Source organism: Mustela putorius, unplaced genomic scaffold (genome assembly GCF_011764305.1).
Source record: "Mustela putorius furo isolate JIRA1106 unplaced genomic scaffold, ASM1176430v1.1 tig00003988_pilon_pilon_pilon, whole genome shotgun sequence".
Lineage (NCBI taxonomy): Eukaryota > Metazoa > Chordata > Mammalia > Carnivora > Mustelidae > Mustela > Mustela putorius.
This window is the reverse complement of record NW_025422127.1, coordinates 9,732,695-9,744,694: the sequence shown is the minus strand read 5'-3', so window position 1 is coordinate 9,744,694 and position 12,000 is coordinate 9,732,695. Positions and strand designations below refer to the sequence as shown.

The following is a 12,000-nucleotide window of genomic DNA, read 5'->3' as shown; positions in this document are numbered from 1 at the left end:
AAATAGTGATCTGCTTTGGATACAAAGGAAGTAAGGAAAGGGGAAAAAGAAAAACAAACATCAAAAAAATCTGTGATTACACCAAGGTTTGAGAAAGATCCTTCTCTAACTTCTCATCCACTACAAATGAATGATGACAGCACTTCAAGTGGAATGGATCAGGATGAAGGAAGGTAAAATCTATAAATTATTTATTTCCCTCTGAAGGAATTTTAACAGTGATTACTTTTTATAGAAATAAAATGCTGTAGTGTAGGTACAGGCTAAGACAAGAAATACTCAAGTATATCAGACACACTGCTTGAAAGGTTAAGTTGAGGACAAGTGACTTTGACAAGGAGCAGTTTCAACAGTCACCATGGAAGCTGGACTATAATGAATAACTATAAAGAACTCCTTAGAAAATTTTATGGGGAAAGGTAATAGAGAAATGGATGATAACTGAAAAAGAATGTGGAGTTCAAAGGAATTTTCTTTCTTTTTTAATTTTAAGATGGGAGCTTTTAGAGTACGTTTGTATGCTCCTGGAAATGATCCAATAGAGACATAGTAATTTAATTTGCATTTCCAAATATTAGAAAGCTTATTGATTGTATTACACTCTTTTAAAGATGATATAGTAATTGTCCTTAGTACTCCTATTCATGTAGTTTTGTGTCAAGAAGTTGTTTATTCAGAATTGGTTTCACAGTGGAGTATTCTCATATAATTGAATGTGCACATACTATCATTCATTGATAAAATATATGTATAATAGTAAATATAGAAACCTTGGGACATTATGAATAGAACTAATCATTCCTTGATAATTTTAGATATTCAGTGCCTTTGACAGTATCATGAATAGCTATGGTTTTATTAGGGACCTTGAAGTATCTGGTTATATTAACTTAATATTTGTTTAGATTCTGGGGGAAGGGGAAAGATTTTCTTTATAATTGAAAAATAAACTATTAATCTATCATGGATTATTACTTTTGGTTTATAAAGTTCTAAATTACAAAAGCCATGATTCCTGTGTCAACAGTGTCATTAATATTTGCCTAGAAAGAATTGTTTTTCTTTTTAGACCTGCAAAGAAAACATCTAATGAAGAGGAAGAGATAAATATATATATATATATAATTTTATTTCACTTATTAATTTTTATTTTTTTCAAATTGTTTACTCATAGATTTTGTTTTAGATCCCCAAGAATCTGTATAGCGTGCTTAATAAGTGTATGTTTGTGAATAAACAGTTGAATGAATAAATGAATGCCCATTGATCAACTTCTTTAGAAGAAGCAAATCTTTAGTTGTTTGGAAGTAGATTTTCAATATTGCCTACATATGAAGTCTTTTTATTAAAAAAATGGTTAAGAATTCATGCATTATTATTTACAATTATAGCTAAAAACGGAATGCTAATAGATTCATTTGCTATCAGATTACTTAAAAACACTTAAATATTACTTTCACCACATACTGTAAAACACGTGTTTTGAAGGCACATTTTCTGGATTTGAATTCTGGGTCTACTCCTGACCACCTGTACTGGCTTTGGGAAGTTACTTTTTTCTGTGCCTCATATTCTTCTGTGTAAAATACCTAATATAATTACCTATGTTTATAAGATTATTGTGAGGCTTAAAAAACCTTTAAAACATGTAAAGTTTTTATAATATGCATAGTATTTACACAGTAGATCCTCAAAACACTAATATCATGATTATTAAAAAAGAGTTTCTTTCATATAAGAACTTAACTTGCACTTTCCAAATAGTTTTTAGAGCCAGTAAAAGCTTGTTTTTATTGAAAATGACAACAAAAAAATGTGGTATATTTCTTCGTATCAAATAATGCAAGTAACATTATGCTTATCCTTTGCTTTTTGCCAGTTTGATCAAAATTTAATGCTTTGTTAACATTATTAATAATATAATTTAGATGTGACTTAGATATTATTTGTACTTTAAGTATTTAATATTTGCCTGGAAAGAATTGTTTTTCTTTTTAGACCTGCAAAGAAAACATCTAGTGAAGAGGAAGATATATAGATGATAGATAGATAGATAGATATAGATATAATTTTATTTCACTCATTAATTTTTAATTTTTTTTCCAAATTGTTTACTCATAGATTTTGTTTTAGATCCCCAAGAACAGGACCATTTTGCTCTTTTTATTCCCATATTTCTAACCCAATAGACATTTGATCATATAGGTCAATGAATATTTTATTGTAATAATTATCCATTAACAGGTAACCTTACTCTTTCCTATATTTTTTAATTAATTTTTTTGTAAACATATAATGTATTTTTATCCCCAGGGGTACAGGTCTGTGAATTGCCAGGTTTACACACTTCACAGCACTCACCATAGCACATACCTTCCCCAATGTCCATAACCCCACCCCCTTCTTCCAACCCTCCTCCCCCCAGCAACCCTCAGTTTGTTTTGTGAGATTGAGTTGCTTATGGTTTGTCTCCCTCCCGATCCCATCTTTTTTCATTTTTTCTTTTCCTGCTCCCCAAACCCCCATGTTGCATCTCCACTTCCTCATATCAGGGAGATCATATGACAGTTGTCTTTCTCCGATTGACTTATTTCACTAAGCATGATACCCTCCCAGAGATAACTCCCAGAGGTATTAGTACTAAGCAGATAATGCTTTTTCATTGCTTCTCTTCAACTATATATATCTTTTGGAAGAGATTAAAATGAGAAATAAAAACATGAGCCCTAGAAAGAAAAAAAAATTGAGAATGTAGAAATTTCATTTGGATAATAAACCAACATATGTGGAACCAGATCATAACAAGTGCTTTTTATTGCTTACAAAACAAATTTTAAAATAAGCACATTTATTTGCAGATTTACTTTATTTGCAGATTTACAAGAAAAAGAAAGAACAACAAGTCCTGAAATGTTATATGAAAAGACTGAGGAGCAACTAACAAGAAAAGAATAATAAAGAAGAAAAAATATAGAAGTATAATAAAGAAGTATAATAAAGAAGTTGAAATGAAACAAGAACTTGAACATAATCTTAGAACACTAGATATGGAATTGAGGACTGCAAAAAAATGATTTCAATCAGTTAAGTCTTTGATAAAAATTGCATATTTCCATCACTATTATTTATAATATCCCTTTGATTTAATGTATATTACTTAGGTATAAAATAGATAAAAAATTAGTTTTATTTGACAATGGCAGCATCTACAACCTGAAGTGCTTGACATCACAGAGGAAACTCTGCATTCTCGCTTCCTGGAGGGTGTCCGCAATGTTGCCAGCGTATATCTGCAGATAGGTTACCCAACTGTTGCATCAGTGCCCCATTCTATCATCAATGGATACAAGCGGGTCCTGGCTTTGTCTGTGGAGACTGATTACACCTTCCCACTTGCTGAGAAGGTCAAGGCCTTCTTGGCTGGTCCATCTGCATTTGTGGCTGCTGCCCTTGTGGCCGCTGCCACCACTGCTGCACCTGCTGCTGCTGCAGCCCCAGCCAAGGTTGAAGCAAAGGAAGAGTCGGAGGAGTCGGATGAGGATATGGGATTTGGTCTCTTCGACTAATCAGCAAAAAGCAACAAATTCAGCCAAGTTTATTTGTGAAACAAGGAAATAAAGGCTTACTTCTCTTGAAAAAAAAATTAGTTTTATACTAATAGGAACTATGATATTTATAGCTAAAATCATTAATTTATTGGAATTCTTGGCTTCTCATATAAGCCCTATATATTATTTCTGAATGAAGGGATGGAGGATAAATTGAGATAAATATTCATGTTGGCTTCTTTTTTTATTATTTTATTTATTTTTAGAGAGAGAGCATGAGTAGGGGAATGTGTAGAGGGGGAGGAAAAGGGAAGGAAAAGAATCTCGAGCAGACTCTGAGTGCAGAGCCTGACTCAGGGTTGGATCTTAAAACCTTGAGATTATGACCTGAGCTGAAACTAAGAGTAGGACACTTAATCAACTGAGCTACCCAGGAACGCCAGTTTTGGATTTTTTATATTAAAATACAGGCTAAATGACCTTGAGACTATGATGGACTTAGTTAAATGTTTTGTAAAGAAATTTTATTTCACATACTATATATCTACCTGTATTTTTACCCTATGACAAATTTAGCTGTCATTTAAATTAAAATTTGAGTTATTCATGTAGGATAAAAATCCTTGTATTTAAAAAGGTTACTTCTTTTGAACATTTTTTTTAAGTTCTTTTAAACTTTTGACTTTTTTTTTAAAATCCTAATGAAAATATGTCTTTAGGCTGTGGAAGAATTGAATGATACTAAGAAACAACTTTGTCAAGAACAGGATGCCAGGATATTACAAGATGGAATTCTAAACAATCACCTCTGCAAACAAAAGGAGGTAGAAATGGATAACAAAAGGAGTTCTGGGGTATTTTCTTCAGTTATTTTGAAGTACATGTGTGTAGGTATTTGTATGTATATATATTTTATTTTCTGAAATTATTATTTTTTCTCCATGCATATATATATATATATTCTCCATATATATGTATATATATTTTTCTCCATGTATATATATTTATAAATAAATATATATATATAAATTATATATATATAAATATAAATATATATATATATAAATATATATATATAAATATAAATATATATATAAATATAAATTATATATATATAATATATATATATATATAAATATATATATAAATATATATTTATTTATATATAAATATTTATATAAATATTTATATATATATATATATTGTGTATATATATATATATAAAACCAGCACTGCAGATCATGGAAATCATAGAGGATTTTTAAAGCATGTATATATATATACATATATATATATATATATATATATACATATTTATATATATATATATATTTTTTTTAGGGGGTCAGTGGCATTTTGGGTCCAGTGGATAAAGTAATATTCTTAATTTAAATGCATTTGCCCGCCAGAATCAAATAGTGACATTCTTAATGTCTTCATCCAAAGGGAGAGGCTTTTATTATTTTCCATAACCATCAGCTCAAAACTGTTGCAACTAACAACATATGTTTCAGTTTTTGGCAGTTATTTCTTCACCTCTCTCTCAATAGTTTAGCTTAACACTTCCACCGATGAACAAATGTATAGCCTGTTCAGAGACTTTATTTTGGATGTTATCTCTTACTTTTGAGAAGAGTAGCAATTTCCTCTAAGTAGTATCTTGTTTCATTATAAGGTGCCTTTGAAACAATCATATGCTAATGATAATTTATTGATGAGTATTTTATTCCTAATAAAATAGCTTAGTGTATTTTCCCTATTTTGTATTTATTACCATTTTAAACATCATGATGAGGGAAAAAATTTATTGCAGCAGCAAATTATCTCATGATTTTTCTGAGTTGTATAAATTTTACCTTATTTACCATCAGTATTTTGTGTGAAGTATGAGGCTTCTTTTGTCATTATGATTTATTCTAGAGAAGAGCTCCAGTTTCGTGCATAAGCACTAGTAATGGAGTAAGAAGACCTGTGGGAAGTCCTGCAGCTCACTTAATATTTTGAACCTCTCCATTCTAGAATTGAACTAAAAGAGTTCATTGATGTATGTGGAAGTGTTTATAGTATAGGGCCTAGATTTGTCAGTTATCAGTAGATTTAACTCTTATAACTGACTGTAGAAATGTTAGAAAAGTAGAATTTCTAATGACTATTGAGAGGAAAAAGAATTTTAGGAAATTTCATCTGTTGAAATAGATGCAGAGCTAAGGATTTTACTGTGGCACACCTGTGTCAGATGTCAGACTGTAAACTTGATTCTTAGTGTAGTCAGATTTATTAATCTTTTATTTTAGGCTTTCTGGGTTTGTCATAAATTGGAGAAAGACCTTTCCAATTCTGAGATTCTTAAAATTTTTGTCTTGCTTTCTTTTTTCCTTTCATGCATTCATTGTCTTTAATTAAACTTTTGAAGCTTTGGGAATTTATGCTTGTATAAAATTTGAGGTTTACTGGTGATTCACAGACCTGTACCCCTGGGGATAAAAATATATGTTTATAAAAAATAAAAAATTTAAAAAAAAATTTGAGGTTTAGACCCAACTTTATTTTTTTTCCAGTTCAATATCTACTTACTGCAACCTAGTCATTGTATAAACATAGTTTGTTCTTTCATTTCAGAGAAAAATCATCATAATGCCATTTTATGGTGTTCCAACTAAAAGTATCCTTTGTTTTACTTAGATTTCTAATAGTCATGAAAATGAAAAATATCTGTTGTATTAAAAAATACATGTTGAAGGATCAAATCGCTATGCTAAGACTGGAAATAGACACAATAAATAACCAGAACCAGGAGAAAGAAAGGAAATACTGTGATTGCACTATTGGGTATTTACCCTAAAGATACAAATGTAGTGATCCAAAGGGGCACATGCACCCGAATGTTGAAAAGACATGGACATTTTAAAAGAAAAGCATGTCCATCTTCAAAAGACCTTAAAACTGAATGAGGAAAGATTAACAAAAACAATACTCCAACACAGTGGACAAATGAAGCTCTGACCATTGAGAACACAGTGCTAAAGTCTAACCTGGAGAATGAAAAGCAAAACAAAGAAAGACTGGACGAAAAAGTTGAATCATACCGTGCTAGACTAGCTGCTGCTATACAGGATTATGACCAAAGTCTGGTGTCAAAAAGAGACCTAGAACTTGCTTTCCAGGGAGGAAAAGGCAAATGGTTTTGTGTACAGGACAAACTGAATTTTGATGTGTCTAACCTAAAAGAAGATGATGAACTTCTTTCTCATAACCTTTCTGAAGCTGAAAGTAAATTTAATACTCTGGAAACTGAGCTCCATTGCACAAGAGATGCTCTCAGAGAAAAGACTTTGGTTTTAGAACGTGTACAAAGAGACCGAAGTCAAACACAGTGTCAGAAAAAGGAAATTGAACATGCTTATCAAAGTGCACAAGATAAAGCAAGTAAATACATTGAGAAGCAGGAATCCTTAAAGGAGAGATTATCTCAACTACAAAGTGAAAATATGTTGCTTCAACAGCAACTAGATGATGCTCACAACAAAGCTTCCAGTAAAGAAAAGGTAGTAATTAATATCCAAGAACAGTTTCAAGATATTATAAAAAAAACCTTCAAGCTGAACATCAAAAGCAAGCTCTTGTAATAGAAGCAAGCAAGAAAGAGCAAGAAGAGTTAATCAATGAACATAATCTTTTAAAAGAAAGAATTTATGAGTATTAAAAGGAGAAAGTAGAAAGAGAAGTAAGTATCCAGAAAGATAAATATTTTTCAAGCTTCCTGAGAAAATTCAAAGCAATATTTGATTATGGGTTATTGTTGTTGTTATTATTATTTTAGAGAGTTGTTATTATTATTTTAGAGAGAAAGAATGCATCTGCACATGAATGGGAATGGGGCAGAGGTAGAGGGAGACAGAATCCCAGGAGGGCTCCACATTGGAGAACTCCACCTCATGACCCCGAGATCATGACCTAAATGATTATAGCTGAATTTTGAATGTACTTGAATATAATAAATATATAGACTGTAAGTCAGCATAACTTGTATCCAGCCAATAAAAATTAGACTTGAGAGGTGCTTTAATTTGAATAAAATTGTTCTGTCTTCTATGAAAGTTTAAGAAGTTAAGTTATAAATTGTTAATAGATAGTAGGCTGATATTAATAATTTAATCTTATACTGCTAAAATGATAATTTTAATCCTTGTCATTACATTTTGATACCATGACAAACAGATAAGTGGAAAATGCTCAAAATACTAAAACGAGTATTTTAAAATTGAGATTCAATTAAGTGGATTAACTTGACAGTTAGCTCCAGATTTCCCAAATGAACTGAATAAAAAGTACAGTATCTCAGTACTTTTTATACATATATACATAAGTATAAATATATGTATATACATATATACTTTTATACATTTATATATTTATGCAAGCTATATTTATGATAGCTTTTTACACATTTTAGGTTGGTATAATTTTATTCTTATTTATATAAATTTGAATTTTTAATCTGAAATCATGTGTTCTTATGACCTTTTAATCCTTTGAAGGGACTTACTTTTCATTAAATAATAATTTGGGACAACTATGGTGAGCTTTAGCAAAACTATATTTGATTTAATCTTCCCACTGCTATTTATAACTTTTTAAGCAATTTTACAAATAATTTGCTCATTTCAAAGCTCAATTACTATCTTGTGGGCATAAGTTTGTACAACACAAAGAGAATTGTATCTCTGTAATTTATTAATTGGGCATTGGATCTTCATTTTCAGATTAATAAGGGGTGGCAGGATTCTTGTGTAGCAGGAATGGAGGTCAGGGAGAGAGGTGAAAGCCAGGTTATCTAGGATCTTGAAGGCCATTAGAATGACTTCACTTATGTTCTGAGATAGTTATCTATTAAAAGGATTTGAGCAGAGGATTGAATATGTGAGGAAATCTGACATTAATTGAAGCCTCTAATAAAAAAGAGGGAAAACATTTCATAATGTAGAATTTACCAATGTTAGTTCCACCTATATATTCATTTCTTTTTGAGACTTCAGGAGATTGGGAAGCTTTGGGAAAATTCATCCACAAGGAATGGATAGTGGGGCTGAATTAATTATCTAAGTAACATAATACTGACTAGGCAGGATAACATCTTTTTGTGTCTTTAACCAAATTCATTTAACAGCCATAATGTGTACATGTTAGGAAAAGGAGATGAATTAATGTTTATAGTGAAATTTTCCAAGAACATAGGTTAAAGTTATATATTGTTAACATAATTTAGTAGTAAGATGATTTTTAAAACCAGTAACAAAAATGTCTTATTAGGTAGCTGTGAGACAACTTCAAGAAGAAATGGCCGATACCCTAAAAACACAATCTATGTCAGAGGTTTCACTGGAGGTGACATCACGTTGTGGTATGAATTTAGAAGATGAGGTACAGGACTTAAAGAAAACACTGGCTCAGATTAGGAATCAGGTATGTATGAAATGTAACATGTCAAGTTAATCTGTAGTTGGTTAAATAATGTGAAGTGTTTTAGGATGCTTATTTCCATGGACCACTTCATTATAATTGTATTTTCATTATAATTAATTTAGTATAATTTTAGTATCTTCACAATGTACTTATTTCTTAAAATTTGACTTTCATTCTGCTATTTGTGTTATACTGTTTTTTCTTATAGTAGTTACCCTTAGGAAAGTTGAAACTTACACATCATTCCTCACAAAAATTGAGACTTTTTTCCTATTAAAAAATTTTTTAAAGATTTATTTATTTGTGGTGGAGGAGGGGCAGAGAGGCAAAGGGAGACAGAGAGAATTTCAAGTAGACCCCTTCCCAGCACAAAGCCCCCCACGTTGGCTTGATTCCATGACCCATAAGATCATGACCTAAGCTAAAATCCTGAGTTGGATGCTTAACCAACTGAGCTACCCAGGTGCCCTAAACAATGTTTTTTAATGATATCTCTGTTACCATGATGAGCTAAGCTGTGTAAAAGCAGAAGATAATGTTTAATGGAATGTTTCAGAAAATTGCCTTATTTCTCATCTTCACTTTTTTGAATGGATACAGAATCTGTACTGATTTCAGGATAACTTGTAAAGAAAAGTGATTTCACAAACCAGTTGAACTTAGGCATTTCCTTCATTTTCTTTTCCTTTTCAATATATAATAAATGCACAGAAATATTTAGATCATGTATACTACATGCACCTAAAAGAGAGAATTAAGAAAATTATCTAGGCCTTGCCATTGGATTTTTTTTAAGCTTTATTGAGATAGATTACACATTCCATACAATTCACCCATTTAATATGTGTAGTTCAATGTTTCTGAGTATATTGATAGAGTTGTGCAACCATTACTGCCATCAAGTAGAACATTTTAATTACCCTGAAAAGCAGCCCTTAGTCCTTTCCCCCAGGTTCAGGCAACCACCAGTCTACTTCCTGCCTCTATAGAGTTGCCCATTCTGAATATTTCATATATAGGGAATCACACAATGTGTGGTCCTTTGTGACTAGCTTCCTTTGCTTAATGTTTTTGGGGTTCATCTGTGTCATAGCATATATCAGTGCTTCTTTCCTTATTATCAAACAGTACTTCATTGTGGGCTAAAACCCTTGTTCATTCATCATTTGATGCACCTTTGGGTTGTTTCCACTTTTTGGCCATTAATAATGCTGCTGTGAACATTCATTTAGTTATTGTCTGGACATCTCTTTTTATTTCCCTGCCATCACAATTTATCCTCTCAGTTAATTGGGTTGATTTCACCCTCTCTTAGTCTTTTTTTTCAGGGGTACAGGTCTGTGATTCATCAGTCTTACACAATTCACAGCACTCAGCATAGCGTATACCCTCCCCAATGTTCATCACCCAGCAACCACATACCTCGCATCTCCCTCCCCTCCAGCAACCCTCAGTTTTTTCCTGAGATTAAGAGTTTGTCTCCCTCCCCAGTCCCATCTTGTTTCATTTTTTCTTTCCCTACTCCCCAAACCCCCCACGTTGCCTCTCAAATTCCTCATATCAGAGAGCTCTATCATAATTGTCTTTCTCTGTCTTGACTTATTTCCCTCAGCATAATACCCTCCCTCTAGTTCCATCCACATCATTGCAAATAGCAAGATTTCATTTCTTTTGAAGGCTGCATAATATTCCATTGTGTATATATACCACATCTTCTTTATCCATTCATCTCTTGATGGACATCTAGGTTCTTTCCATCGTTTGGCTATTGTGGACATTGCTGCTATAAACATTCGGGTGCACGTGCCCCTTCAGATACCAACATTTGTATCTTTAGGGTAAATACTCAGTAGTGCGGTTGCTGGGTCATAGGGTAGCTCTATTTTCAATTTCTTGAGGAACCTCCATGCTGTTTTCCAGAGTGGCTGTCACCAGCTTGCATTCCCACCAACAGTGTAGGAGGGTTCCCCTTTCTTTGCATCCTTGTCAACACCTGTTTCCTCACTTGTTAATTTTAGCCATTCTACCTAGTGTGAGATGGTATCTCAGTGTAGTTTTGATTTATATTTCCTGATGCCAAGTGATGTTGGGCACTTTTTCATCTGTCTGTTGGCCATTTGGATGTCTTCTTTGCAGAAATGTCTGTTCATGTCTTCTGCCCATTTCCTGATTGGATTGTTTGTTCTTTGGGTGTTGAGTATGATAAGTTCTTTATAGATTTTGGATACTAGCCCTTTATCTGATATGTCATTTGCAAATACCTTCTCTCATTCTGTCAGTTGTCTTTTGTTTTTTTTTTTTTTAACTGTTTCCTTTGCTGTGCAAAAGCTTTTGCTCTTGATGAATTCCTAATAGTTCATTTTTGCCCTTGCTTCCCTCGCCTTTGGGGATGTTTCTAGGAAGAAGTGGCTGAGGTCAAAGAGATTGCTGCCTATGTTCTTCTCAAGGATTTTGATGGATTCCTGTCTCACATTGAGGTCTTACATCCATTTGGAGTCTATTTTTGTGTGTGATATAAAAAGATGGTCCAGGTTCATCCTTCTGCTTGTGGCTGTCCAATTTTCCCAACACCATTTGTTGAAGAGACTCTCTTTTTTTCCATTGGACATTCTTTCCTGCTTTGTTGAAGATTAGTTGACCATAGACTTGAGGGTCCATTTCTGGGTGCTCTATTCTATTTCACTGATCTATGTGTCTGTTTTTGTGCCAGTACTATACTGTCTTGATGATGACAGCTTTGTCATAGAGCTTGAAGTCTGTAATTGTGATGCCTCCAGCATCAAGCCCTGCATTAGGCTCCCTGCTCAGCAGAGGGCCTGCTTCTCCCCCTCCCTCTGCAGCTTCCCCTGCTTGTGTTCGCTCTGTCTGTCAAATAAATAAATAAAATGTTAAAGAAAAAAAACACAAAAACTTAATTATGTTGAGCATCTCATCTTTTTATGTGTGTTATTATCCATTTCTATATCTTCCTTAAGGACTGAATCAATTA

At 32.6% G+C, this 12,000-nt stretch overlaps 1 pseudogene; it reads left to right on the top strand.

Moving 5' to 3' along the window:
* Positions 1-12,000, top strand: part of LOC101682344 — a 46,024-nt pseudogene that overhangs the window by 7,608 nt on the left and 26,416 nt on the right.